Consider the following 19,209-nt stretch of genomic DNA (forward strand, 5'->3'; position numbering starts at 1 on the left):
AAACTCTGTGTAGACCAGACAAGCTGCCTCTGCCTCTGCCTCTGCCTCTGCCTCTGCCTCTGCCTCTGCCTCCTTTGCCTCTGCCTCTGACTCTGCCTCTGCCTCTGCCTCTGCCTCTGCCTCTGCCTCAGCCTCTGCCTCTGCCTCTGCCTCTGCCTCTGCCTCTGCCTCTGCCTCTGCCTCTGCCTCCTGAGTGTGTGGCCCATTGTGCTGGGCTGTGTTTTAGCTCCTACCACATACCAGGTAAGCATCCTCCTCTACCATGTGTTCCCATTCCCACTACACTCTGCCTCATCACAGTCCTGAAAGCAGTGCAGACAGAGCTAAACACTTTGAAACTGTGAGCCCAGACCTTTCATCTTTGTGAAGTGCTTCTCGGAGAATGGTGATGCAGTAAAGAAACCACAGAGAGAAACTCAAATGAGCTGCACAATGGAAAAGGGACATTTCATCCCAGCCCTCTTCTCTTGGTACCAAGTTCTTGGTCCCATAGGTATTTTCCATGTTCTTTTAATTCCCTTAATGTATGTCAGGTGTGCTCTGTTAACCTGTATCAAAAAACAAAAAGCAAAAGCAATTTAAAAAAAAAAAAAGAATGAGGTAGCATATGCCTTCATCCAAGCACTCATGAGGCAGAAGGCAGTGGCAGGGGGATCTCTGAGTTCGAGGGCAGCCTGGTCTACAGAACAAGTTTCAGGGCAGCCAGTACTACATAGAAAAACTCTGTCTTGAATAACCTACAAATAAATAAAAGAAAAGAAAGAAAGAAAGAAAAGGAAGTATCTTAAGCATATATAAAAAAATACTTTTAGTCTTCTCCAAAATAGTTACTTGGTACCCATTACGCACATTATCTTTTGACTTAATAATATATCTTGAAGACTGTTCCATTTTGGTATATTAACTGCCTTCATTTGACAGTTACTACATATGCGACTATATCCGCTATAGTTTACTGCCCAACTTTCCTAAACATGGAGATCTGTTTCCAATTGAAACAAAGACTAACAGGGCAAGAAAGATGGCTCAGAAGATAAGAGCATTGGCTGCTCTTACAGAGGACCCAGGTTTGGTTCTCAGCACCCACATGGTGGCTCACAACCATCTGCAACTCCAGTTCCAAAGGATTAGCTGTCCTCATTTGGCCCACATGCATTGCATGTGTGTAGTACACAGATATACTTGCAGGCAACACACTCATACATATGAAATAAAGTTAAATAAAAAGAAAATCCTTAAATATGTATTATTTCACATAAGAAGATCTTTAGGATATATTCTAGTACAAAAGCCAAGCAGTATGTTTATTTTGTTTTGTTAAGTCTTTCAACTAAGAAAATAGCACAAATCCACATTCTCCATTAGCAATGATGGCACAGCCTATATCCCTGTACCCTTGATAAAATACTATAGTCTCAAAATCTGTTTCTTTATAAGTCTAAGTCTTTTTTTTTTTTTTTTTTTTGGTTTTTCGAGACAGGGTTTCTCTGTGTAGCCTTGGCAGTCCTGGACTCACTTTGTAGACCAGGCTGGCCTCGAACTCACAGCGATCCATAGTCTTATTCACATTGTATTTTAAATTCTCGCATTATGAGCTCTTCATATTTATAACACCTTATGCAATTTCCTACATAATCCTTGGACTTTTCTCCTAATGACTTGTTACTTTCACACAGTTACAAAATAGGGCTTTCCTTTTTTCCTTTTTCAGTGCAGTATCTTTACACAGATAGGTTTTAACTTTTTTTTTTTTTTACTGGTTTCTGGCTATCTATCACTTTCTACCCCAATCGCCATTATGGTCGTAACTTATTTTCCTAAACGGTCTACTTTTCATTCATGTCTGCCTGGTGCCATACACTTTTCAGAGTAATCCTTCTGACATACTATTGGCCACATGGGTTTCTAGGGGAAAGTTCTCCTGAAGCTCTTATGTCAACAGCTGCGCCTGGCACTACATTATCTCTGTTTCCCAAAACTCCTCACCCCAAACAGAGAGCTTACACACTGACCTCACACTGAATGAGAAAGGTGCTCCCCTGTGTCTCTGTTCAAACGATGTTATTTTTCTTTTTCTTTTCTTTTTTTTTTTTTTGAAAAGTTAGCTCAAGTTGGTATTTCTGCTATCTCCCCCATCACTCAAGATCCACCTCTGTTCAGTACTAACTAGGCAGGCGTGGTGGCACATGCCTGTAATCCCAGCACTCAGGAGACAGAGGCAGGTGGATCTCTGTGAGTTCCAGGCCAACCTGGTCTACAAAGCGAGTCTGGGACAGCCAGGACTACAACAGAGAAACCCCGTATCAAAACAAACAAACAAACAAAACAGAAAACATAAACACTAACTAGTGAAGCCATACTATATTACAGAGGTATAAAACTAAGGGGATCCAATGGTTTTTATGCTAAAGGAGCATATAGCCAGGAGAATTGAGAAGTGTTGATACAGATAACATTCAGAATTTTAGACTCACCGAGATAGGAAAATGTTTTCTTCAAGGTTGAAAACTACAAACAGCCAAAACCCTATGAATGTAACATGAATATAATTCCTGATTGTTCTGTGGTTCTTCTTCCTGTATGTAGTTTATTTTATATGTGTGTAATAATATAAATGTATATGTAAAAAAAAGAAATTTAAAGAACTGAGATTTAAAAAAAAAAAAAGACCAAAGTAACAAGATGGTAGTGCCTTTAAGTTAGCCTGGCTGAAGTACAATGTGTGGGTACTGAAGCAAAAAGAGAAAAGGCCAAAGGTCAACAAAGGGGAGAGGGAGTCAATTATCCCAATGCAAGCTGGCTTCTACAGTAACCGCAGGGAAACCAGAAGCAACAGAAGAGGGGAGTGAGCTGTCAGAAGGAATCTTGCCAAAATTACTGACCTCAATTTTGGGCTCAAGCAGCATACAAATGTCCAGATTTAAACCTCAATCAAAGATTAAGCCTTTTCTTGTCTATTAAATGAATCATTTAAACCACCACAGAATAAAATCCTTCACAAAGGTAGAGGAGAGCAATGTCTTTCTGTACTTCTTTGAGGGCATGGGATAATTAGTTCCCAGTCATCTCGTTTTGTTTCAACTTTTACTCACTGTGCGTGTACAAGTGTTTTGTCTGTGTGTATGCCTGTGTACCACATGCATGCCTGGTGCCCATGAAGGCCAGAAGATGGTACTGGATCCCCTGGGACTGGAGTTATAGATGGCTAGGGCCACCATGTAGGCATATGCTCTTAGCTGCCAACTCACTTCTCAAGCCTTCCATTCAAATGTGAACAGTCTTGTCAAAGGTAATACTACTACTAATAATACAAAGTCATGGCTGTCTCTCTCTTTTATATATATATCTATATTCTTCTAAAAGCCAAGCTGAGCCAGATGCAGAAGCAGGTGGATCTCTATGAATCTGAGATCAGCCTGGCTTACACAGCAAGTTCTTGGCCAGCCAGAGCTACACAGTGAGACTGCCTTTACAAAAAGATCCAAGAGGATATTTAAGACTTCAACTGGTACCATTCACTCAACAAGTTTTACTCTGATTTCCCCATTATTTCTAAGAGTCCAGTCCTCTTTTTATACTATCTTCAAACACTGGTATTAGACATCTATGAAGAGTTCATAAAATATTAGCATCACTGATTTTCTCCAACTTTAGCCAGAGAACCCAGCTACAGGGATGGAATATTCTTTCTTTCAACTCATAGCTCCTTTCTCTATAGTGGCTTTCTTTGGCTGCTACAAAGAAACATTGTATCAAACAAATGTGTCCAAAAAGTGAAGTTGTTCAACTCTGTGCCTCTCTAGACACTCATCACCCTGTCTTCTCCCACTCCCAGCATGTCACCAGGTAACATCTTGATGAATTGTTTGCATTCTTTCCTGTTTGCTGCTGACAATTTTATTTGGATTGCCAATGTCTATCATAAGGGTTAATGATTGAATATTCTCATATCTTTTGCCATAATACATTGCATCATTTTATCTTTGAACCTATATTTTGAAAGTAATAGAAAAAAACCTTCAAATTAGTAGACATCCACACGCTGAAATTCAATATAATGAAAATGCCAATGGTACTAACAAGAGATAGAATTTACACACTTATATGGAACTGTTGTGCGTTCTGAGACTGGAAAGCATAACGTTTTATCTAACTTGATACATTTTGTCACTGACCAATCTAAGTATTTTAAAGCAGAGGAACATTTTGATTGAAACCAGAACTGTGTTTACTGTGTTTCCTGCCTGAGGAATTCAGCTTCACAAGGTTATTTTTATTGCCTTCCCCAGACTCTCTACCTGACTTGACTTTGCCCTGGTGATTTCAACTACACAGGGACTGGTCATAAGGACTTTAGAACCCAGCCTTTTCCTTCCAGAAACAGAAAATGATGTGTCTCTGACTCCACACAGAGTGCAGCAATATAATTCATGTTCTTGAAAAGAAAGCTAACATCTCAAGCTGACAAGTGGGTAATAAATATGATTAGGAGCCAAGCACACAGGCAAAGTATCCCAAAGCCTCTCGAAAGAAGACTCAAGCAGGTGTAATGAGGGAGCAGACCCAGGGATGAATGCATTCTTATTTTTCTCACATATCACTAAAGGACCATCATTTTTGCTTTTTTTTTTTAACCAGTTATCTATAAAAGTAATTTTTTTCTTTTTAAAAAAGATTTATTAGGCAGGCGTGGTGGCATACGCATGTAATCCCAGCACTCAGGGAAGCAAAAGCAAGTGAATCTCTGTGAGTTCGAGGCCAACCGGGTCTACAAAATGAGTCCAAGACAGCCAAGGCTACACAGAGAAACCCTGTCTCGAGAAAAAAAAAAAAGAGTTATTTATTTAATGTGTATATGAGTTTTGGTCTACATTTATGTCTGCACACCAGAAGAGGGAATCAGACCACATGGGACTACAGTAATAAATGATTGTGAGCCATCAGCATTTCTAATGTTGGGCCTCCCGGAAGTTTTACATGTAGATGTCAGCAAATGCATCCAGGACCTCTGGAAGATCAGCAAATGCTCCAAACTACTAAGCCATCTCTCCAGCCCCAATTCTTCATATTTTTTAATCACAAATTAAAAATACTGAAAGAGCTCCAGTGGTTCTCTAAAGTAATCTCTGCTGCGTGTGTTGTCTCCATATCCCCACAAAGAAAGTGAAGTTCAGAGAGGAACGGATCCTTGATCGTGTTTGCATTGTTGATGGCAGAGCCTGAGGATGTCTCATAACCCGATCTACATTCTGGATCCTGGGATGATGAGGATAATGACAGTGGTGGTGGTGATGACAATAACAGAAATACATTTAATGCTCATTTTAGGTTGTATTATAAGAGTTTCATTTAAAGAATGTTTAAGGTATTAACAGCAGGCCATCATATATATCAGACCTCAAATAACCTACTGCACTGTACTGTTGAGATCACAGGACTTCTCTTACACAAGAGCAAAAATATAAGAGCAAAAGATGTGGGCCAGCTGAGGGGGAGGCCTGGTGGCGCTCAGAGGAAGGATAGCTGCCTACCAAGAAGAGACTTGATACCTTATGAGTACATACAGGGGGAGGAGGTCCCCCCTCAGTCACAGTCATAGAGGAGGGGAGTAGGGGGAAAGCAGGAGAGAGGGAGGAATGGGAGGATACAAGGGATAGGATAACTATTGAGATGTAATATGAATGAATTAATTTAAAACGGGGTAAAAAGATGCGGGCCAGCAAGATGGCTCAGTGAGCAAAGGTGCTTTCTGGCACCTGAGGACCTAAGGACCTGAGTATGAGCCCTAGGACCCACACTGTAGAAGGAAAAAATTAATTCCAAAGTTGTACTTTGATTTCCACACATTAATGTGTGGTGTACACATACAGTGAAATAATACCAAAGCAGTTTTATAAAAAAGGGATGTAAAACCTCTGGGAGGCTAAATATCAGGAAAAAAAGTTAATATACAATGAGGTACCCTCCTTCAGCAGGATCAAAGGTTTGTATTTAAATTTCAGTCAGTTAAAATTTAAGTGGTTTAGAATAAATAATGCACATGTACACATAAGTATACACATGTGCTCGCACAGTCACAAGATGAATGTTTTAAAAGTTTTACATTGTAAAGTGCCTCCAATGCTAACATATTTAACAAAATCAAGTAATCATTCACTATTTGAATCTGACAGTAATGAAACTCTCACTAAAGCAACCATTAAATAAATATGGAAGGAAACCATCGAGATGCTCTGCAGACAATCTGCTGCACCAAAGAAGCTAAAAAGTCAGAGGAACAGGTGGGCATTGTAGCAGTCCAACTCCATGATATTCTTGAAAATGAAAAACTCTCAAAGGGGGGCGGGAGAGATGGCTGAGAAGTTAAGAGCACTGACTACTCTTCTGAAGGTCCTGAGTTCAGTTACCAGCAAACATCTATAATGAGATCTGGGATCTTCTTCTGGCCTGCAGCTGTTATATGCTGGCAGAGCATGGTAAAACACTATATGTATAATGAATAAATAAATCTTTAAAAAAAAAAAAAAAGGACTCTCAAAGGAACAGAGGTTTCCAGGAATGAGGGGGAAAAGAGAAAAAAAAGAGACAGAACATATGGTGCTACGGTGACAGAGAAATGTCACATTTGTCTAAGCCCACAGAATGTGACCCAACAAAAGAGTACCTGAAACAATGGTATCTGGGTAAAACTACAGTGTCAAATTAGGTTCACAAGGGTACCACAGAACGACTCTGGTGGGGCTCACTGACAGTGTAGGAGCATGGCCATATGGAAGGGAGGGAAAATACAAGAAAACTATGCACCTCCTATTAGTTTTTCTGTGAACCGAAGACAACTCTCAATAAATAAAATGTCTTTTTAACAAAATAAAGCAAGGACTGAAAAGATAGCTCAACCATTAAGGACACTTCCCATTCTCACAGAGGACTGAGGTTTGGTTCCCAGCACCTACATAGTAGCTCAACACCCTGCATTCCTCCAGCTCCAAGGGATCCAACATTCTCTTCTGACCATGAAGGGCACCAGGTGTGCACGTGGTATGAAGTCATACATGTAGGTAAAACACTCATGCACAGAAAACAAAATAAGTTTTTAAAAAGGCAACAGTGACAATTTTTTAAAGTTACGTTTACCTCCCTGGCTCTCGACTATCATTAGGTAAAGGACAGCCTTGGCCGTCCTTCTTACCCTGCAACCGACTCCTCTGCACACACCCTGAGCCCTATCATGGCTACTGTGGCCCCCTAGCCCACCAGCCCTACAAAGCCAGGGAGGAAGCCGGGTATAGAGATAAGGAAGGCAGGTCGCTCACGGCAAAGGAAGGCAAGGGTTCCTAGGTAGGAAATCAGGAAAATCTTCCAAAGTAGAGCAAAGAAAGATTCCAAAACTGCCCTGAGTTTGTTATTGCTGCACAAGGTAGGAAGATCAGTAAAATTATCCTAAAAATATATGTGATAACATTACAAATGCTGCTTCCCACCTTTAGATATAGATTTACACCTTTGCCGAACAGTGTCCAAGCTGCAACTCAATGGTGGCTGTCTTTAAAATATGTCCTCAAGCTACAAAGCAGTTTTTACAAAGGTGACCATAACTGCCACATTTTTCAAAAAAAAAAATGCTGTCAAAATGTCCCTACAAAAAGCTATTTCAAAAAAAAAAAGGTAGAAAATTGCAAAGATTAAATTTATGTGATTTATGGGAAGAAAGTTGTACACTTTTATCTTCTGGGTATTTGTAGTTGACAAAGTCAAACTATGCCACAATTTCAACGTAAGGATCACTGAGGAATGACTGTTGGGGTGTGTGGGTTTGCATGTTTGCTAGCATAAGCCAGGCTAAGCAGGCTAAACCTCTGAGTTATTCAAGAGAGATGGTTCCACTGGCAAATCAGGGACCTATGAAAGGCAGGCTTGATGATGAACCTGGCAGAAACCATCACCACCTTTACGTCCATCTGAGCAAAGCGCCCCCCCACCTACCCCCTTTTGATCTGAAATGTCAGTGGAATTTCAGCAGCAATTGACAGTTGTTCAGGGAACACTGCTTAAGCATAAATGAAGTCCAAAGCAATGAGTTAAACACACTAAAACACAGTAAGACGTTCCCCTACCTCAACAAGTTTCCAGTCTATGGTGCTGGAGATGTGGTTCTGATGGTAGACTGTTTGCCTAGCATCCTCAGAGCCTGAAACTGCAGCACCACACAGGCCAAAAATGGAGACTGAGAAACACGAGGAGTACAAGAAGACTCGAGGCCATCCGAGCTACATGAAACCTTGTCTTCTAAATTAGTGTTTGAGAAGTCTACAAATAAATATAATACAAAAGACGGGCACAAAAACAAGGCACCATCCAGGAGTGGTGGCATATGCCTATAATCCCAGCACTTAGGGAGGCATAGGCAGGCGGATCGCTGTGAGCTTGAGGCCAGCCTGGTCTAAAGTGAATCTAGGATAGCCAAGACTAAACAGAGAAACCCTATCTCAAAAAAAAAAAAAAAAAGACACCAAGAGTTTTCAAAGAGACAGACCCTATAGGACAAGCCTTTCCTCATTCCCATGGGCAGTTTCTCTTTCATGCAGAAGTACAACTGGACTATGAGGCCAACAGAATATCTAAAAATGATGAATCAGTCATAAAAACCACCACCCTTTCCATGGTGGTATCTTGGCTCTTGCTCTGGAGGAAGCTGGCTCCCATGGTATGAGGACAGCCCCACAGAACTTGCCAACACTAACTTGCCAGCCGTATGTGCAGGTCACCTTGGAAATGACTCAGGCTCAGCCATGCTCCAATAATTTTAGCTCCAGCTGGCATTGGACAGCAATTCCATGAGGCACTGAGGGAGACTCAGATCAACTATGGCAAATCATGACTACTGTTTCCAGCCACTAAGTTTCTGATATGTTATAAAGCAATAGAAAACAAATGCCTCATCTAAGAGAAATCAAACTGGAACTGAGCTAGAAATGTCTACCCTACTAGCAAGCATTCAAGAGGTGTTATGCAGGCTGCTAACAGAGAGAATGTATCAACGGTCTTTTCCAGCAGTGAACACTGTGAACTACAGTGCCAACCTATCAAGAAGATGTGCCCTCTGGTGTAACAGTGGCACAGTTGTAAAGGGAGTAACCAACCATTCTCGGCCTAGCTTTGAAGCCCAATTCACAGGAGGAACTACATGCTTGATAGGACTAGAGTTAGGGTTATGGTTAGGAATAGGGTTAGAGTTAGGGTTGGGATTAGGATTAGCGTTAGGATTAGGGTTAGGGTTAGGATTAGGGTTAGGGTTAGGGTTAGGGTTAAGGTTAGGGTTAGGCTACTTGGTAAAAATCCCAAGGCTAGGGAGGTCACAAGCATAGAGGGAAACTCACTATTGTTGCTTAGTTAATTTGACATAGCACCAAACTACATTCTAAACACTTCTGTTTATACTCGTATACAAATGCTTTTCTCACTCAGGTGCTACTCTCATCTTTAATCATCAGAGAAGTTATCTCTTTGCAGTAAACTATGGTTAAAAAAATAGTGAATCAAGAAATAAATGTGAGGAAGGGACCTATAGGAAGGAAGAGGGGATGGCAGAAATGAGAGCCAGACAAAGGGTAGGGGAAGTCAATAGAATGTATGTATGTGTGTATTAAGCTGACAAAGTTCAAGTCTAACAAAAAATAACAGTTTAATATAGTGAATGCTCAGCATGGAACAGACATAAATGAAAAGGTTAAATTCACCAATATTGTCTACACGAAAGATGAAAATGTTGGTGTTTATGTCAACTCTATTAAAACTATAGTCATCTTAAAGGAGAAAACCTCAATTAAGAAAATGACTCCAAGCTGGGTGTGGTGGCAGACACCTTTAGTCCCAGAACTCAGGAGGCAGAGGCAGGTGGATCTCTGTAAGTTTGAGGCCAGCCTGGCCTACAAAGCAAGTCCAGGACAGCCAAGGCTAATACAGAAAATCCCTATCTCAAAACAAAAACAAAAAGAAAAGGAAGAAAGAAGAAAATGCCTCCATAAGATAGGGCTGTGGGTCAGCCAGTAAATATTTTCTTACTGACTTAAGGGGGGTGGGGGACCCAGCCTATTGTGGATGGTGCCATCTCTAGGCTTCTGGTCCTGGGTTCTAAAAAAGCAAGCTGAGCAAGCCATGTGAAACAAACCAGTAAGCAGCACCCTCCATGGCCTCTGCATCAGCTCCTGCCTCCAAGTTCCTGCTGTGTTTGAGTTCCTGTCCTGATTTCCTTCAGTAATGAACAGTGGTGTGAAAATGTAAGCTGAATACACCTTTTCATCCCCAATTTCCTTTGGTGGTGGTATTTCATCACAATAGTAACACTAAGACAAAATTTAAGGTAGTCTTTTTATAAAGGTCTCAATAAGCATAGCATGGAATTCAAATAGGACAAGACAAAAAATTTTGATTATCACATTTTGCTTGTTACAACATGTATATTATTAGAAACTGTTAACAAAGCTCCTTTTTCTTTCTTTCTTTCTTTCTTTCTTTCTTTGTTTTTGTTTTTGTTTTCCTTTTCTTTTTCATTTTTCAAGTCAGGATTTCTCTGTGTAAGCTTGGCTGTCCTGGACTCACTTTATAGACTAGCCTGGCCTCAAACTCACAGAGATGTGCCTGCCTCTGCCTCCCCAATGCTGAGGTTACAGATGTACGCCACCACAGCTGGCTCACAAAGCTCATTTTAATGAATAAATAATAGTTCATCTAATGAAAGAATGAAGCCGGGCGTGGTGGCGCACGCCTTTAATCCCAGCACTCGGGAGGCAGAGGCAGGAGGATTGCTGTGAGTTCGAGGCCAGCCTGGTCTACAAAGCAAGTCCAGGATAGCCAAGGCTACACAGAGAAACCCTGTCTCGAAAAACCAAAAAAATAAAAAATAAAAAAAAAATAAAGAAAGAATGAAAGAAAAGACAAGAAAAAAGAAAGAAAACTAAAACATCTCCATTTTACACATGCCATGGCTCAGGAAGTCCAACTTCCTACCATGGAAGTGCAAGCAGAGGAGGAGGAGGAATTGAGGAAAAGAAGAAAAGGAAAAGGAAGAAGAAGGATGAAGAATCAGATGAAGGCTGGGTGTGGTGGCACACGCCTTTAATCCCAGCACTCAGGAGGCAGAGGCAGGCGGATTGCCATGAGTTCGAGGGCAACCTGGCCTACAAACTGAGTCCAGGACAGCCAAGGTTACACAGAGAAACCCTGTCTCAAGGAAACAAAAAACAAAAAACAAAAAAGAATCAGGTATTCTCTAAAAACTAGGGAAGGAGTTGGCAAAAAGACACAAATTGGTTTCCATTCACAAAAAAATCCATAATGTCCAGAATGCATACAACTGTGCTTTCATATTTACTTGTCTATAGGCTTCATGCTTTCAGTGGCCTGGGCCTGTGGGGTTGTGGTTTGGCTGCAAGGAGCAGGCCACCATTGGTGAGTCCCTGTCAGGATTGGCACCCTGGCCTGGGGTGGGTGAGGAGCAGGCAGCAGGTGACCAGAGGGGAAGGTGGGGGGAGGGGAGAAGGAGAGGGGAAGGAGGAGGGGGTGGGGGGAACAACTCAGCTGTAATCCCAGTGCTGAGGATGCTCTCAGTTCCAGGCTCGCTTGGGCAAGTGTAAGTGCAACCCTGCCTCAGAAACAGTAGTAAAGACTTTGATAGCCATTAAGTCACAAGCCTATATGTTACATATGCATAATTTCTTTCCATTTTAAAGCTAAAGGAAGACAATTTATACAATGTATGATAAATGTTAAAATTAAATTGGAACATTTTGTGTAAATATTTGTAATAATTGTGAAGTAGTCTATCTTAATTAAAATCACAATATTATACTTAAAAAAAAAAAGCACTGGTTCTCATTCTTAAGAACATATGAGAACCTTTGGAGAACTCTCAGATAGTGCAGCCAGCATCCTTACTTGGTGGTGATTTCCTTTCCTTGGTTGCATACCCTGAAGAGGGAGCACTGAGTTCAGTGACAGTTCTATTTTTAATTTCTTTAGAACCTCATGCCATTTCAAAAATAGCTGCACAATGTTCCTTTTTTCCCACACCTTGGCCCATGCTGTCTCTTATCTAAGTAGCCATCCTAACAAATGTGAATATATGGAACCACCCTAAGCATTTGCTAACATGGAAATGGATAAAGTATGGTATAAACATACAATGAAATATACTATTCAGTGTTTGTTTAGAAGAAAAAGAGAGAGAGGAGCACTAAGCAAATACACCCATGACACCAGCCCCCATGAAGCTGAGGTCAAAGGATCATAAGATGAAAGCTTAGCTACGTAGCAAGACCCTCTCTCCAAAAAGAGAAAGAGAAAATGAAACCTGTCTTTTGCCATAGTACCAGGTTTTTAATTCACTTTACATCCCACTCATAGCCCCTCCCTCCCTCCTCTCCTCCCAGTCCCTCCCTCCCTCTTCCCCCCCCCTCCCACCAACCCACCCCAGCACATCACGTGGCATCAGGACTGAGAGCATCCTCCTTCACAGTGGCTCCACTGTGTTACTTTACAATCACTGAAGACCACAGCCACTGTGAGTCATTATCCCATCTCAGGTCCAAACGGACAGGCCTCCAGCATTTACCGCTGTCCCTCAAAGTCTGTGTGGAAATGTAATCAGCCATGCAGGATCATCAGAATACAATCTTCTCCATAGTACTACTATACATGTCAATTAGACCAGCTTTTAAAATGTGAGTCACATCAAAAATAAAAAATCTGCAAATGGGGCTGGGGGGCAGAACATCAAGGGACAGGACAATGCGTGCGCGCGCGCACACACACACACACACACACACACACACACACAACAAAACAAAATCCTTATTATCCTCAGTAAAAGATTTCTCATACGACAATAAGACGCCTAACAAGCTGGGCGTGGTGGCGCAAGCCTTTAATCCCAGCACTCGGGAGGCAGAGGCAGGCAGATCGCTGTGAGTTCGAGACCAGCCTGGTCTACAAAGTGAGTCCAGGATGGCCAAGGCTAACACAGAGAAACCCTGTTTCGAAAAACCAAAAAAAACAAAAAAAAAAAAAAAAAAGATGCCTAACGAACTGAAGGCCCATCTTGCTGTGTTCATCATTGCTGTGGCATGAGACTTCATTTGCATGTCTCTACAGAGGGCTCACCTTCGAGATGACTCTGCACTATATACAGCAGTGATTTTCCTGTAAATGCAAAGTTTTCTGTTTTGCTTAATTTTTGGTTTTGACAACAAAGTTGCTCTGTGTAGTCCTGGCTGTCCTGGAACTGACTTTGTAGACCACGGGAACTCACAGAGTTCTGACTGATGAGTGCTAGGATTTAAAGTGTGTGCCACCATAGCCAGGCCATAATAGCTTAATTAAGAAAACAAAAATTGTAACATTTCTCACCATCATTCCTCATAAGTACCAAATCAGTGGCTCTCTGATTGTATTGTGTTAAATAGCTGATTTTTTTGTTGTTTCTCAAGACAAGGCTTATCTCTGTAGCCCTGGTTGTCCTGCAACTCACCATGAAGACCAAGCTGGCCTCATGATCTCCCTGCTTCTGCCTCCTGAGTGCTGGAATTTAAGACATGCACTACCATGCCTGGCTCTAGAATAGTTGACTTTAAAAATTGTTTGAGTTGATGACTTGAATTTTATCCAAAGTAATGAAACAAAATTTTGGCTTGAAAGAGAATTTACAACAATTTCTGAGATAGTCCTAAGCATATTTTTGCCACTTTTTACTACATATTTACATGAAGCAGCATTCTTGGCATAATGATCATAAAATCAGAATATGGGCCCACTGTGAAAAATGCTGAGGATGTTCTAAGTCCTGAAATATCTAGTCTCCAGGCAATATTTAATTCTGTATACAAATAAATAAGGATATCTATTTCATTACTGTGCAAACTTCTCTTCTGTAATAATTGAAGGCACTCATATACCAAATAACTATCTTAATTGAATTGCCTTATGATTTTGTATAAGCACATGTTTGACTTATATACCTACCTTATATATATATCCTATATGCCAAGGGTTGTTTAAAAATTTGTTAGACAAAGAAGAATACAAATGAAAACTTTAAAAATCTCTAAGCGTACACATAATCTCTAATAACATATGATGGGTTTAAAAGATTTTCGTACTGTAACCTGGAAAATCAAATGCTACTTGTTATTCTTTTTCTGTAAATTCATTTGTTAACTGAAAGAAAATAGACTTGAAAATAGCTTTTTGACTCAGAGGCAGAGGCAGGTAGATTTCTTAGTTAGAGGCCATCCTGGTCTATAAAGTAAGCTCTAGGACAGTCAAGGCTACACAGAGAAATCTTGCCTCAAAAATGAAGAAAGGAAAGGAAAGGAAAAGAGTGAGGAAGGAAGGAAGGAAGAAAGGAAGGAATGAAGGAAGGAAAAGAAAATGCACTTTTTAAAAACATAGCAGGTTCCTTTTTAAAATTCAGACCAGGCTGGTCTAGAACTGAAAATTAGCCTGCTTCTGCCTCCTCAGTGCTTGGGTTTACAGCATGAACCAGGACACTCAGCTCAACAGGTTCTAGAGTGAGGTTTTCCTTCCTTTAAGAATATTTTCCTGGGGCACGCCTTTAATCCCACCACTTGTGGGCACAGGCAGGTGGGTATCTGTGAGTTCGAGGCCAGCCTAGTCTACAAAGGAAGTCTAGGACAGCTAAGGGTACACAGAGAAACCCTGACTCAGAAAAAGAATATTCTTCTTCTGGAAAAACATTATAAAAACTAGACTAGAATAGGTAAAAATTTCCCCTCGTTAACTTGTACAACAATGACACCAGAAGACACCTGTGGGAAATGTGCGTATATGACCAGGTGCTGTCATTTGAATAAAACATCACACTGGGCCCTGTAGACTAGAGCTCATAATAGAAATGCCACAGATGACAGCAATACAGCTGATATGTCTATAATCTACTGACAACGTGTACTCCTTAGCAAAGCGAAACCAGATGTCTGCTGAGAAGTCAGATGTCTGTGGACTTGTCTTTCTCGGCTCCAAATGCAGTATTAGACACACTAAATACACAGCTTAGCTGTATATTAGACTCACACGTTGGCAAAATCATGACAGTTTGGTCATGAAGCATGAGCATTTTTATTATAATCCTTATAAACCAAAGATGTTTCTGAAGTAGAAACCCTAAGTTTGAGCACGCAGCTAAATGCAGTAGCCCGTCTGTCTCACCTGGGGAGTGGAGTCGGATAGGAACCCTTTCTCTTGCTTTTAGAGCTGACACTCCTTAGGCAGCGCTGTAGAATAGCCTGATAAAGGGAAACTGAGCCACACGAGGTGTGAACTGGGAAATTGAGCCACACGAGGTGTGAACTGCTCTTTCAGAAATCCTGGGATCAGATGCAGCAGCCTATTTGCTGTGAAAATGCATGAATCAGGGAGGCTTAGTGCTTGTGGGAAAATGGGTTCTAGGCTGCCTGGCACTATCCAAAGGAAGATCATAAGCAAACGCAAGGTGGAGCTGGAGAGAGCTAGCTCGGCAGTTAAGAGCACTGGCTGCTTTTCCTGAGGGCCTGGGTTCAGTTCCCAGCACTCATATAACTGCCTGTAACTCCAGGTCCAGGGGATCCAAAGCCTGCAAACAGATACACACGTAGGCAAAACACTAATGCACACAAAATAAAAATAAAGTTTAAAAACTAAAGAAAGAACCAGGTGTAGTGGTGGCACATGCCTGTAATCCCAGCACTCTGGAGGCAGAGGCAGGCAGATCTCTGCGAGTTCAAGGCCAGCCTGGTCTACAAATCGAGTCCAGGGCAGCCAAGGCTACACAGAGAAACCGTGCCTTGAGAAAGAAAGAAAGAAAGAAAGAAAGAAAGAAAGAAAGAAAGAAAGAAAGAAAGAAAGAAAGAAAGAAAGAAAGGAAGGAAGGAGAAGAAAATGATAATCGGGTAGAGAAATGGGACAGTGAGTACACGCATGCGCTGCTGGTCCAATCTTCTTTTTCGGGTCACTCGTTCTATATAGACAGCATCACAACAAGCGGCAGGAAAGGTGTAATTGGTCCCCAATGACAGCGCTAATAAAATAAAGACTAGGATTCAAAGCTGCATCTCAGAGTACAGGAACATGCCAGACATAGTGGCACACTCCTTCAATCCCAGCACTCACGAGGCCGAAGCAGGAAGAGCATCGGTTCAAGACCAGCCTTGTCAGTTTACAACGGTGAAATGGTACGGAGGCTGTGCTGAGAGGCTCTGCAGTAGTATTGCAGTTGACGAGCAAGGAGGGGCCTGGGTTTGACCACCAGCACCTCAGAAAAACAAAAGACTATAAGACGGATGACACTGATACTTGACGACTTTAGATAGAGCCAAACTCCTGGGAGAAAATGAAGAAATAGCTGGGCATGGTGGCGCACGCCTTTAATCCCAGCACCCGGGAGGCAGAGGCAGGCAGATATCTGTGGGCTCTAGGCCAGCCTGGCCTACAAAGAGAGTTCCAGAATACCCAAGGCTACACAGAGAAACCCTGTCTGTGTGTGTGTATATGTATATGTATGTATGTATGTATGTATGTATATATATATATATATATATATATGTGTGTGTGTTGTGCATTACATTGTATATGTACATTGTATATGTATATGCCTAATTAACATGTAGATGTGTTAACATCTATTCATTGCACAAAACCTTGAAAAGGTAAATATCAGAATATTAAAAGTATGTGAGGCACAAGTTTTCCTGTCATACTCCTAAAAAAGTTAACCCTAAATAACTTTGTTTGAGCCTTACCCTATTCTCATGCCAATAAAGAAATGGGGTTAAACCCAGAAACCCATGGCAGGCCTGCTTCAGTATTTACTCTCACAAGTTCATCACCCTTAGCTGTCTCATTTCCTAAAATTAAGCTTTCTTACAGAGCAATTCAAAAACTTCCATCTACACTGGAAAATGACTGTAAAACAACCCTCTGTAGCTAGTCACCCCCAAGTTTATTTCTAACTCCACATAAAAAGTACATGATAGCTCTGTCCCCACACAGCACCATAGGGCTATATGCCACTAACAGAGACGCGGAGGGAACTTCTCCCACACTTAGACATAACCACTCAAAACTCCCACAGAAACCTAGGAAAGGCCCATCCCCCAAAAAGGCCACCTCCAACAGTCTACTTCTCCACCTCCAGTGTTGTCAGGTTTGTTTATGGGATTTTGTTTGTTTTTTAGACAGGCTCTCACTGTGTAATCCTGGCTGGCGTGGAACTCCCTGTATAGACCAGGCTGGCCTCGAACTCAGAGATCCACCTGTCTCTGTTGACATCACCACCAGCTCTCCAGATTGCATTTTTACCAGTGTTCATTCCACACATGATGAAAGGACATCAGAGATAGAGCAGAGGCCCTCGTTAATGAACAACCCGTCCTGCAAACATCCTCCTCTTAACAAGGAAGGCAGGTTCATATGTGACATGTGCCAAGACAGCCACTGAGAGTAAGTCTAGCTGCCTTGTGGAAGTGTACTGTTCTTGCCTATAGCTAACCTGAATTTTAAGTAAAAGTTACCAGGGTGTGACAAATGTAATTATGGAGGGTTTCCAATCTGAAAGAAGCTGTGTTTCATATCATCACACAGAAACTAGAGAAGCAGTGTATTGCAGAGTAAATTCTCAGAAGAGCCCATGGAAAGAGATGAGATGACTGAAAAATCGAGGTCAACTTCCCAGGACTTGAATATAACTTTTCAGAAAAGCACCGGAATGCTTGAGAGAGGACCTCCCAAAATTCTTTCTTCTGTATATCTTCACAGATCTCGAAAGAATTTTAAGTATATGAAAATCACTATTGCCTTTATGGAGTCCTGTGTGCCCCCCCACCCCCCGACACACACACACACACCACCACCACCACCACCACCACCACTCGCGCAGCAAATTTTAAAATTTGAAGGTCCCTAGAGGGGTAATTGCCAAGCAAAGCCTAGATTGCCAAGACGCTACAGTGTCGGGAACTAATGGATGCTACCTAAGGGCAAGGGACCAGACAGGAACTATAATATAGCATCAATGTGCCAGGTTAAAGCGGTTCTGAAAGGAACTGAGTTTTCTGTGAGGGCACTAAAGATCTGTTAAACTTCTAGCCGACTCTTTGGACTTCAGAAACCTAAAGAGAGGCTTGAGCTTGGGAACAGTGACTTTAAAGGTGGGTATCCAGTTCCTGATAAAATGTGGAATTTGGACCCAAGTTCCCTAGAGCCGAGTTTCCCCTCTCAAAGAAGAGTCCTGACTCCTTCCGCCCCTAAGCGATACTTACTTACCCTTTCTCCCGCTCTTCCTCGGTGAGAAGGGGTAAGTGGTAATATTGTACCCTCGCCCAATTTGGCCAAAATCCTAAAAGTAAAAACGACAGAGACAGGTCCTTTAAAATCCCATGGCTCAAGCCTGAGCAGCTCCCACCAGCTACCCACCACTTGAGGAGCAGAGCTCCCTCCCAGCTGCTCTGTGGCCACCCTTGGGCAGGGAGGGGAGGTCTGCTACCCGCCAGAATCGGGGTTCGGGTTCCCTAACACGGAGACAGAGGGCAGACTGAAAGGGCAACCGCGCGGCCTCACTGAAAGACGCGCACGTACGCATGCTCGCCACCGTTGCGCGTGTAGCGGCCGAGCGGCTCCCCGCCTCCCAGCAACGCCCACTTGTCCGAGGCAAAGCCCAGGATAAGAGACCCCAAGAACACAGAGGGTCCGCCCAAACCCACCCGCGTGCCTCGCCGCCCCGACCCACCGCCCTACTCCCCGCGCACCAGTGGCACAGCTTAGCCCAGGGGAAGTCCCTGCGGCACGCCCCGCCTCCCGCCGCGGCACGCCCCGCCCACCCCGGCCGCTCGCCCCACCCTTCGCTGCTGCAAGCCCAGACCCGACCCCCAGCCAGGCGGTAACGGGAGACTCCGCCCCCCTACGGAAATCCCGCCCCCGGAACGCTGCTCACGGTCCACAGGCCGCCAGCAGTGGGTTGCATCAGATCAGCCGCAGTACTAAACCGGCAGGCAGTTTCAAGTATTAAAAGCTTTAGATATAAGCCCGACATCATGTTTATGGTTAGAAGGACAAGGAAAAGCAGCAAGTCACCAGAAGCTGTCTTCAGCGACTCCCCTTACTTATAGGTTAGGGAGACTGGACAGCTCCTCGTGTTGTTGGGGGGAGGGGGGCCCGGGTTGT

General features: G+C 42.6%; 1 protein-coding gene across 10 annotated transcripts in view; it reads right to left on the bottom strand.

Annotated features, from left to right (window-relative positions):
- Positions 1-18,845, bottom strand: part of IMMP2L (inner mitochondrial membrane peptidase subunit 2) — a gene marked incomplete at its 5' end in the record, with an annotated part of 829,477 nt that extends 810,632 nt beyond the window's left edge. For 2 of the 10 annotated variants that reach the window (XM_084791202.1, XM_084791195.1), the window contains 2 exons: positions 18,313-18,385; positions 18,795-18,840. The other 8 variants (XM_084791200.1, XM_084791197.1, XM_084791198.1 and 5 more) reach the window with 8 other exon arrangements.
- Between the last annotated feature and the right edge of the window lie 364 nt (positions 18,846-19,209).

This window comes from Acomys minous (assembly GCF_964271855.1).
Source record: "Acomys minous genome assembly, chromosome: 8".
NCBI lineage: Eukaryota > Metazoa > Chordata > Mammalia > Rodentia > Muridae > Acomys > Acomys minous.